Consider the following 11,897-nt stretch of genomic DNA (forward strand, 5'->3'; position numbering starts at 1 on the left):
TCTGAGCAGCATCACTTCTAACAGAGAGGAGCCCTCTGGTCACAGGTAGGAGCACAGCCACCACTGTTAGTGCTGTACTGATTTAGTGGCCTCGCTGTGTATCTACACCTACATAAATGTGGTCCCCTTGGGGCCAATGTCTTCAATCCACATTTATAAATTGCTCTCCCACGAGACCACTCAGCACTGTTACACAGAGCTGGTGACAGCTTCGCTCTGTCTTAATGGAAGGCACCAGGAGGCACAAAGCAGGAGTCCTAGGGAAGGAGCCATCACCCATAAAGGATATAACAAAATAATAATAAAAAAATAATAATAAAATAATAATAAAAAAAGAAGAAAAAGAAAAAAAAACAACAACCCTGTGATTTCACCCCTTCTTGCTCATTTTAGGTTAGAAATGAGTAATTAACACCAGTTATAAAATGTGGCAAGGAACAGAAAAAAGTATCCAAAAAAAAAAAAAACCCAAAACAAACTGTTTTAAGTAGCTTTACTGCTTTTAATTCTCAATTCTAATCCAATATCTAAAAATCCACAGGAAAATAAAAGGAAATTGTATTGATGAGATGCACCATGCATACAAACAGAGGTGGGCACAACTCTCAGGATGTGGAAGTTTTCCTGAGCATTTCACAGCTATTTCCAGTATATCTGGGCTGCACTGGCAATGGCCAACTATGAGGCTTGATCATCAGGGCCACATTGGTCCTCCAGAATTAAGGAAATGCCACCAGATTGGATGGCAAATCAGCCCCACGGCAAATCAGTAGGATACAACTGGAGCGTGTCAATGGGAATCAATGGGAAATAACTAGGAGCAAGAGGAACAAATGGTAGCAAAGGATTTTCCAACCAAAAACCTTAAGAAAATAGTTTGCTCAGCCGCCCTGGGATGTGAGCTGGACAGGCAGTGGAATCTTCATTCTTCAGGAGAAAGTCTTCTGCAACTTCGGGCAGGTGCTGGACTAGAGATGCGAAGGGCCCCTCTTAGGAGAAAGCCTCCATAAAACTGTAAGATTTTTTAACCATCACATAGAGGAGGAAAAAGGGGGAAAATAGAAAGAGGCAAGGCAAAAACCTTTCAGATCCCTTCCTTGCACAGAACACATCCTCTATGTTTGCCTTAAACCCATCTCCCAGTGCCCAGATGAGGGCACAGCATGGAAATGCCTCCACTTGGGCAGAGTTGTGTTACTGAAGCGGTTAAAGCTTTAACCAAGGAAAGCACTTGCAGCCCAGCCCTGCTGGCTGGCCAAGCACTGCAGTGCTCCTGGCTCCAGCTTCTCTCTCTCCTCTTTTGCTTTTGCTGTCTCGTGCCAAGCGTAAGGATCTGGCCTGCTCCACAGCCCACCTTGCCAACACGATTGTGGTGACTCACTCAACAGCTCTTCATCACAACACATTCTTTCAATGGGACTTCATTTTAGATGGCACCATCTTCAAAATCTGATGGCGGAGAAAGGCAAGGAAAGCTTCAACATGTATGCATGGGGAAGAGATGGGGTCAGCAGGGCTGAGACACAACCGTGGGGTGATCCTCACTTTTATTTATTACCTCTAGCAGTAGATAGCCAAATTCACAGATTCAAATAAGAAAGAAAGCCCAGCTCAAAGGAAAAAGAAGGTCCTCGTATCACTCCTTCCATCAGGCTGACACCTCTTCATCTTGGGGAATTTAACATCTGTTACATAATTCAGAGAAAATGTGGTTATTTTCCAGGCTTATTTATAGCTCAGAAGCTAAGGCTGAAAATGAAAATCATCAGCAGCTGCTCCAGACTTCACCTCTTGGCAAAGGAGGTGAGAGCAGGTACAAAGGCTGGCTGTGGGTCAGGGCTCTGCTCTACTCCAAGGCTCCTCATTACAAGCCATGAAGGACAGAGCTTGGATGGCAGCGCTGCTGCTTGGACATCTGGATCTCCAGACTTTCCTCACATCTAATTTTTCTCTCCAGTAAAGGCACATTCCGCGAGAGGAGGCAGAGAAGAGGTTCACAGGTATGAGAGTGGACTGGAAGAGTGACTGTGCAAGGAAGATGCTTTCACTGCCCCTCAGGTAGATAAAGCATTTTTATTCATCAGGAGTCGAGTAGCATTCAAGACCACCAGGATGTACAAAGACTAGGATGCAAGGGCTTTTTCCCTAACGCATATGCCACCCTTTAACTTGGAAAGCAGAAGAAATGCACTTGCCACCAGGAGCAGTGAGAAGGTCAATCAGAACTTGAGTTCTCTGTTTCTGGTGAAGTTGGAAGTACACTGCCATGGATAGACCTCTCTGCCCAGGAAAAAGAAAATGCTTTAAATACTCCCTAGCAGAATTTCCAGACAGGATTCAGGCAGAGCAATAGCCTTGGTAAAGGCAAAGACGTGGCTGGGGCAAATGTACATGCCTGTTGTTGAAATGCACAACCTGCAGCTCATAGGCCTCATCACACAATGAGAAAAAGCCCCCCAGACCTTGACATCTCCAGCCCATCATAACATCAGTGACAGCACAGGGTGATGTAAATGACCTTCTCATTAAGCGGCAGGACCTGAAGTTAAAGTTCAGCTTGCTGCAGTCCCAAATTCGTGGGGCTTCAAATCAACAAAGAAAAAGCAAACCTGACAAAAGATCACGACTAATGCAAAGTCACTTCACCTTCTGGCACTTGATAAAGGCCAAGAATGTTTGGCAAGAATACCAGACACCATTGCTGGCCACGGGAGGAGGTTGAGGTTGTGGATGCCCCCTCCCTGGAAGCACTCAAGGCCAGGCTGGACAGGGCTGTGAGCAACCTGGTCCAGTGGGAGATGTCCCTGCCTATAGCAGAGGATTGGATCTTAAGGGTCCCTTCCAACCCAAACCATTCTGCAATTCTTTTTCCCCCCCATGAGGTAGTTGTGCTGTTCAGCTCTGAGCCCTGCAATTTCAGATACTCCCCATGGGAGGAGGTGACCTATGCCTAAGAGCTCCATTGGTTTGGATCAGAACAACAAAGTGCATGGCCTAAGCATCAGGCCATCAGAAAGCAGGAGCTCATCTTTTCCTAGCTCAAATGATAAGAAATGCTTAAACACTCAATAGGATGGAGAGTAAACCTCACAGATCCTGTCTGAACAAAAACATAAACCAGACAAGAAATGAATTTCTTCATGTCTAATCAATATTCAGATGTTTACAACATGCAAAGTAGCAGCAGAACTGAATGGAAACCCACCCAAAGAAGTGACACAAGCTTGGAGGCAACTCCAATAGGAAGCAGAAATCCTTGGTGCAAGAGCTCCTTTCAGATGGTGCAGAGATGGCTCCAGGCAGCACAGCCCACCTTCTGACTCACCACTGGATCATCAGAACTGGCACGTATCCCTCACCCTAGGGACTGCATGTCATAGCCTTTATGTGGTCAGGGACCACAAGGCATCTAACGTGCCCCAGGAGAGGTGGGGTCACAAGTGAGGCTCCTTCTGCAGCTGGGTTTGCAGCTGATTCAGCCATCTCCAGCAGAACTTGCTGGCTTCTTTGCTCCCAGCCCAGAGCTGTGGGTTACTGAGCTCCTCAATTCAGGCCCTAGAGAAATTCCCATGCAGACTTCAATGACCTAGTGCAAAAATAATAGTAACGATTCAAGTGAACCGTTTCCCTCAGTCTGAATTCAACAAATTCGAGAACATCGTTTTTGGGTTCTCTGATGCTGTTTTCAGACCAAAAGACACCATTTTGGCAAAGAACTATCAGCTTTGTCTTAATGTAGCTGAGACACTTTCCCCTCCTCCCTATAACTCTTCCCTCTCCATCCAGCTGAAAGTCCCCTCGCTCTAACTTTCATGGGCAGTACGTCATGTTTTTCCCATGCTTATCTCACCACGTGGATCAGAAACGCACCCTTCTTTCTTCCTCTTCACCTGAACTGCTCCCGAAAGCTTTCCTGGGAGAGTACTGCACAAGGAAAATTCCCTTTGGAGTTTCAGGGCTGGAAGAAATCACTGTCTGCATGGGAACAGCAACAGCCACAGGACAATTACACTGCAGCAGAAGTCTGCAGGGAGAGGAGAGGCTGCTCTTGCTATGGTCTGCCTGACATCAGCCTGACATCACCATCTGGCAGTAGTTTCCACAGCAATGCATCTTGAAATACACTGGGTGCAAAACGTTGCCCAAGGAGATCAGCCTGGCAAAGCTTCTTGAAAATATTCTCTACTATCCAGAGGTGGTGAAGTTTTCTGGCATGGGACCTTGCATCCCTACTGTTCCTTCCTGCCTTTGTACGCTAAGCTGCAGGGCAGCAGTTGTAGGGTCAGTTGGGTGCATCCCAGCTGATGAAGTGCAAATACAGAGCCACAGGGAAGCATGTTGGCAACTTCAAAGCTCTTGAAAATTTAGAGAAGTCCAATTATAACTGTTAGCCAACAATGAATTCGTGCATTATTCACAGCCTTTAGGAAAAGGAACTGGCGATGTCAGAAGAATTGTAAGCTGAGGATTTGGAGTAAATGACCTCCTGTTCTTATTGTGCATTTGCCATGTACTGGAAGAAAAACAGGAAAGAGCCTTGCCAAGGTGTGGGGAGCAAAAAGGAAGGAAAAGAAACCCAACAAAAATGAATAGGATTTTGTTGGCAGAATTAAGACTTACAAATTACCGCTGCTCCCTTTCTCCTGACTTCTGTAATGTAATTGCTGTGTGCTGAGACTAATTCAACAGAGATTCTTCTGCTGTGAAGGTGGAAGCAGAAGCTCATGGCAATGCCCAGAGCAGGTGGCTCCTCAACAATCCAACCAGGACTGCAGGCAGCAGCATGGGAGCCAAAAAGAAACAGGGTTTAGGTCAAGATCTGGCAGGGCTAGATGTAAGCAGATCTTCATTAGGTATTTATTAGGATGGCTGGGAGGCCAGAGATATAAATATAGAACAGCAAATAGTTATTTTGAACTCAGAGCTACGGTCACTGTCAACCAATTGCACAAATCAACACCTTGGCATATAGGAGATGTCCAGGCTTAATTGGATAGCACTCAGTAGTTATTCTAGCACACAAATACACCCATCCATCTCGCTAATGATGCTGCTCCAATCACATTTTTACATATTACTCCTGATATCCATAGCTTCCAGTTACGGCCACAAAACCACACTCAATCCTAACCCACACTGCTACTATTTATATAGGACTCAGCTTAGCAGGAGGCATTCAGCGATGAATTGTCTGGTGAGGAGTGGGTCTGTCATCAAGTGGTAGAGGTTGGTCTGCTCCACAATGGGGAAGAAAAGAATCACAGCTTCAATGAGCTCCATGGCCTTGATGGAGCTATGGATGGGATCCAGGTGAGTCCTCAGAGCTCCAGTAATGATAAAGCTTCAAGCCAGCATTCAGAAGCACAGTGGAACTATGGTTTACATGCTGAATAGGAAAAACCTTTTTCTGATATCATAACTAATGCTTCTCTGGAGGTTGTCCTGTGCCATAGTAATGGTAAACTGGTGAATGCTGCAATATGGCACCATTGGTGCTCCTCTGGAAGTCAACCGTAAAGCTGAGAGGATTGCTCTAGTCTTCCAGATCCACACACAAAGCTTTATCCCAGCTCAAGAAAGTAAATGTAAGGATTTATAAAACGATCAATACATTTGATTAATCTCAACACATGTTTTTGTGCCATGGATTCAAGCTACTTCATTTGATGTCATAAGCTTTTCTGAATCAAGACTTTACTAGCAACTCTAAGTTCTGTAAAAGAAGTTTCTGAACGTTTATGCTGTTTGTCAACAGTACTTAAAGATTTTACTTATTAAAACAAGCTTAGTTTCCCAATTTTATGTATGTACAGCAATTGGACAGATCAACACAACAGGAAAGGCATTACAACAAAGGTGTGATGATGGAAGGACCATCATGATACAAAGGTGCTATAAAGGAAGGGAAGAAGGTTGCTCACCCATATCAGAAGATTCCAGGTTCATAGGGAAAAAGCTTCACCAAGGAGAGATCTCCAACAAAGATCCTTCCCCACTGGCAGTCAGCCCTTAAATAAGGTCTGTGGAGGCACAGCCAGGCCTTTCTATCACCGGGATGAATTGCCTTCACCTGTGCTGCCAGGGCTGACCAGTCCTTTCCCCAGGTGCTCAATCAGACCACGGCTCAACAGTTCCCATACGTTATGTCACAAAAATTCTCTAAAAAGCATAGGATATGTATTGTAGTCAAATGTTCTTGTAAGCATTCTACCTTTTTAGTAAACTAAACATGCTCTGTTTTTTCGTATTCTGAAGTCACACAACCATAGGTTGGTTTGGGTTGGAAGGGACCTTCAGTCATCTCTGCAACTACAACTTCTACCTTTTTTTTTGTTTCCTGCAATTTGTCAACAGAACATATTTACATCTGACCCTGATGGCCGTCTTTATTTTCTTTCAAACATTTCAGTTGTGCTTTAATTTAGTCCCACTCAAACAGTTCTGCTACCACTAACGTGATCATTGCCACAGCAGCGTAGCGGCGTTTTCCAAATGAAAGTTTTTTTTCTAACTGGCTGTAGGGATGTTGATATGACTTCATTCAGTATGGGAGGTTCAAATTGTTTACTGGTAGAGGGGTGGCTCAGAAACAAAGGAAATAGTAGGGTTTGCCTTGGGTCGAAACATCACACACAATGCATGCAAGGGGCTGAGCTGCAGTGCTACCTCATGGGTTCTTCTTCTGGGACAGTAACAATATCCAGTTCCTTTTACTGCTGATTTAGCAATGCCATCCAAGGTAGGCAGGAGCATACAGCACAGTGTAGAGCTGTTGCATTCAATATTTTTGCAAGTGGCAGAATTTGAAGAATGGGGACACCCACTTGGGTGAGGATATCAATACAGCTTCCCTCAGATTCTGTTGCAAAGAAGCTGGCTGGTGGGGCTCTGGAAAGCCAGGACACATTGGGAAGACCACTTCTAATTGAGGCCCAACATTTGAAATAATTTTTGGGCATCGTAAATAGATGACTGCAATCACTGAGAAGCAGAAAAGCAGCTCTTAGTTTGGTTCCAAGGTACCAAGGACTACTCAAAGGTGACCTTAAAAAATGACAAAGTACATAAAAAATGAAGAAGCTGCTTGAGAAGAAATTAAAAAGAGCAGCTGGAAGAGAACCATTTCAAAACTCCTTATTGCAAGCCTGGAATAAACATACACTGCCAAACAAAGGAGAGCTGAAAGGATGAATGTTTGTGCAGCTACACAGCAGAGTGGAATTGTTAAAAGGCATTCCTCTAAAAGCCCAAGTCATGTTCAAGAGAGGAAATAGAATCCAGAACGTGACAAATTGCATGGAGAGGAACGATATGGCAGGCCAGAAAGGGTTTTGAGCAACAACTTGCTAGAGACATAAAAAGTAACAATAAAACCCCTTCAGGAACATTAGGGGAAGGAGGTTTGCCAGAGTAGTGGTGTGGCTGATAGATGATCACTGCATAAAATGTATTCTCGGGAGAAAGACATAGCAGAAAGGTTAAAGTGAATTGTTTGCATTGTTTTTCATTACGAAGGAGGTGGGAAAAGAAGGCTGGGAAAAGAAGGCAAGAAACAGAGATAAATAATCTGTTTTCATAATGGAAGAAGCATCCAATGGCAAACCCAGAGAGACCTGTCTGATAGATCTACTCATATACTAAGAAACGATCTGGGGGTTGGGAGAGTATGAGGACAACAGAATATATCAGCGATAGGAAATTAATCGGGGCAATCAAAACCAGAACTGGTTGTATCAGTTACAAAAAAATCTCACAGAACTCCGTGTCTGAGAAATAAAATAACAGCTGAATTTCAGTGCGAAACAGTGCAAAATAATGCATACAGGAAAAAATATCCTGTAGTCTCCCTACAAAATGGTAAACTATCAACTAGTCATTACCGTTCACAAAGGAGTTACTGGAAGGAATATGGATGGTTCCCTGAAAACATCAACTCAAAGCTCAATGTAACTATGGGTAAATATAATGTGAGGGAAAGAAATAGAGGACAAAATTGAAACTGTGCTGTTATCTGAATCACTGTGCACCTACATGATGAATACATTTCTGCTCAGTGCATCCTAGAAAGGAAATAGCAGAGCAAGAAATGGCGAGAGGAAGGAAGTGAAGCTGAACAAAGCCAGAGAACTTCTATACAAAAATAGACTAACACAGCAGGACCCTTCAATCTGGCAAAGAGGTGGCTGAAAGGGATGTAGGAGACTCTTACCAAATCAGAATTTTATTATGTCCTCAACATGGGGACATAGGGAAGGTCAACAGAGAACAAACACACTCTTTTTCACAGCAGCAGACCTAGGAGTTTTCCAGTGAAACTAACAGGAGCAGATTTTAAAGAATTCAAAGGAAGTATTTTTGCAAGGAGTGTACAATTAAGATGTCGAATTTTTGCCGGAAGACTCGATGGTGCTCAAAGGCAGAAATAGGTTCAAGGAGGACTTAAATAATTCACTGAAAATGAGACAGGCATAGCCCCCAGCTCAGGAGGCGTCTGTGAGTGATCAACAGAAGCTGGAAAGTTGTAAGAGAAGGCATGTGCTGCACTTGCACTCTTCCAGGATAATAGGTGAAATGGGAATTTGTTCTCACTGTGTTATACAGTAGCTGTGTTGAGGCATAGCTCAACATAGGAACTCCCACACCATTGCCCTGGAACTATGTTTGGGTTGTTTTTTTTGCTGACATAGAGGGAAATGTTTCCTCCTGTAGCTGCTGGACACTGAGAGCTAAAGTCATTCTCCATCAAACTGCAGAAATTCTATGTGGATCACATTTTTGACATGAAGTGTTCAACTAATGGTCAAGAAAATGCCTAGTGAGTCATTGAATGTGACCCTATGCTTTGCACAGAGCAGGTTCTTTTCATAATTCACACTATTAAGCTCAGCTAATCTGTCATTTAATATCCTCTGTGGTGGATCTAACTTAAGCACATTATCACAGAAAAAAAAAAAAACCATCTTATTCTCAGGGACTTCCAAGGGCTTGTCTTCAGCAAACTGCACCACAAGGGTGGGTGTTCTGTCACGTACTTTGGTAGCATTGTCACTGATCTGTATTCCCAGTACAACCAGCTGCCTCTGGCAGACACAAATAGCAGAGAGGCTTGGGGGACCTGGAGAACGCCCACATTGCTCTCAGGCACCACGATGCCTCCTTGTTCATGGATAGGCATGGACATCACAGTGTTCTGCTTGGGACTTTCTCATCAGGACACATGTGGTTACCAAAGCTCGTCCATAGCAGTGGTTTCTGGCAAGTTGCAGCTGACCCTGCCTCTCATCCAAGCTGTTTGAGAGGTTTGCCTCAGGCCCAGCACAGCATCTGATGGGTTTTTAACAGCAGGTATAGGGCAAGAGCAGGGTGAGTGTTGCAGGGGGTTAGCAAGGTCTCTCAAGGCTGCCTGATGCCTCTGGCTGCTCCCAGCCAGGACAGAGCCTGTTTTCTCAAGCATTAAATGAGACCTGAGCTGCATTCCCTGTCATCTTTTGTGCCACAGATGATATAAGCTTGTATTCCTCCATCATGAAACCCCTGTCTGAAGTCGCGCAGTTCAGCCGGGTCGTAAAGAGCAGTGACAGTAGTTTCCACAATCTGTCTTATTCTTGTACCCCAGAGAAAGCTGCGTCTCTCATAAACGACATTTCACAAGGAAATAAAATATTTATCAAAGTTCCCGATGACAGCACTGTATGATTTTGCTCCTTCAATCAGCAGGTCACAAGACAAGAGCACTTTCAGCCCATGGTCCAATCCGACGCAGAAAAGAATCAATCTACTCTTTCAACTTGCTCGTCAAGGGTGAGGGTTTTCTAAAACATCTCAATCTTCTTCCCACTCCCCATGGCCATTGGAATCTGAACCCTGAGGCTGGGCTGGGAGCAGTGGCCCTCCTGCCTGCTTGTGACACCCATCACGCCATGATGGACCGTGTGGCCCTCCACTGTGTGAGGTCTTGCCCATCAGGACCATGATTTTGTGTGGACCTGCGTACAATGCCAAGTGGTGATGTCACACAACCAAAGCTTCTCAGCACAGGCACAACTCACGTTACAGTCCATTCATGTGTTCTAGCTCAGGTGCCCACAAGCAATTTCATCTCCACCAGCAGCTCACTGGCCACTGCACAACTCCTGCCCTTCTCAAAGCCAGCAGCTGACCCCCTGCTCATCCAGCAGGCTCCTGGGCATGGCTGCAAACCTGGAGCCACCCCCTGGTGTCACTCCTGGGTGGCTGTGGTGTCACACACTGCACGAGCAGGAAGCACCCTAGGGGCAGGCGGACCTGGGTTCTCCTCCATGAGAGTGCTGGTCATAGCACAGCAGCTTTCTCCTCAAACCCCAGAAAAGCTTTATTATTCTCAGCCTTCTCCTGTCTTCATTGACTGATTTACCAAAGCGTGTTTGAAAGGGAGCAAAAAGAAAAATACATCCCTGTTTCGTTTACAGTTCTTCATATGCCAGACCATTCTTGTGTCTACTCTTGCAACAGATCCTCCAAGGGAAATTCCTGTAAAACCACCCAAGGGCATTCTGCCAGCTTCCAACACAGCGCGTAAAACTCCCGGGAGTCCACTAAGCCACTCTGCAATAGGAGCCAGGCTCCCAGAGCACTTGGGCAGTTCTCAATCTGGAGTCAGTGCTTTGGGGAAAGCCAGAAATAATTCGTTGTCATTCCATTCCTGAGCAAACCAGGTCTCAGCATAAAAGGATTGAAAGGGTGAAACCTCTGTCAAGTTGGGCAACACCTAGAGGTGACTACTGAAAACCTGCTTTCAAGGATCCCCAGGGCTTCCGATGCAGTTTGTCTTGACTTTATCTAATGGTCAGCCTCTGGTAGACAATTGATTTCCAGCAGTCTCTGGGTGGAAAACAAGTTGTAATTGTCTGTGCAGCCTCTTGCCTCCCTCCATTAAAACACAGGTTTTAGCTCATACACTAGAAGTAGCTTACGTTCAAAGAGAAAAAAAGAAAGAAGTATCAGAATAATGAAGGAAAAAAAAAAAAGGATAAAAAACTCAAAGAAGAAAATGTGGCAGCAGATGGTGGATTAGCTGCCCTGAAAGGCCACCTGAATCCAGCTAAGCCGCCGATGATCTGCACTGATAACCCCACATCTGGATTCCCCGAGCCCCAGACATGACTGCTCTCTTCCTTCCCGGCCGCAGTGATGTTTGTATCTCGAGCACACTGCTTAATAACTGTGTCATTTCATTCATACGATGCATTTTTACAATCTGAGACCTCTGTGGAATGTTACGACTATGTTTAATTTATCATACTAATTCAATCTGTAATATCCTGCCAGAGACGTAGAACGGGGTTGACATATGTCCCTTGTTCTGAATAGAAGAATGTGTTAGAGTCTAGCAGCTAGAAAGAGCAAATTCAGGTTTTATCTCAGTCAGATCCATTTTGGAACCTTCCTGCTCCAGAAACCCTGCTATTTTTCTTTTGTTTAAAGGTGGTTGGCAAAGAAAAAGCGAAAATGAGAACTGTGTCTTTTGTGTCTCTGCTCTTTCCAGTGTATGGAGCAGAGGAAGTGGGAAAGGTTATTACCTACAATAGAAAAAGAATTACTTTTCTGCTCTTTCTTCAGAAACTCAGGTCTTGCTTGTAGAAGGAAAGCCTTGAATGGATGGAGATTGACAAGCAGAGCAAATTGCCTTTCAGGACGTTATGAAGCCACATGCCCACTCAGACTGATCTCTCATGTTACCAAGGGGCTTGGTAGAAGCTCAGAGGGAGGAACGAGCTCAAGGATTACAGAACACTTATTGCTCCTTAGTGTTTGCAGGACAGGACACCAAATATGCCAGGGGTTGGCTGGGTTCAAGTTCCAGCCCCCAAGCGTCCGCCCAAAGAGGGAGAGACAAGCTTGGTGCTATTCATCACCCA

At 44.8% G+C, this 11,897-nt stretch overlaps 1 long non-coding RNA gene across 1 annotated transcript; it reads right to left on the bottom strand.

Annotated features, from left to right (window-relative positions):
• Nucleotides 1-476: 476 nt before the first annotated feature.
• LOC125703089 (uncharacterized) lies at nt 477-5,983 on the bottom strand. Its single transcript, XR_007380759.1, has 3 exons — nt 5,922-5,983; nt 1,559-1,685; nt 477-1,449 (listed from the first exon to the last, which is right to left on the bottom strand). It is a non-coding gene; the product is annotated as an uncharacterized LOC125703089 (long non-coding RNA).
• Between the last annotated feature and the right edge of the window lie 5,914 nt (nt 5,984-11,897).

This window comes from Lagopus muta, chromosome 20 (genome assembly GCF_023343835.1).
Source record: "Lagopus muta isolate bLagMut1 chromosome 20, bLagMut1 primary, whole genome shotgun sequence".
Classification (NCBI taxonomy): domain Eukaryota; kingdom Metazoa; phylum Chordata; class Aves; order Galliformes; family Phasianidae; genus Lagopus; species Lagopus muta.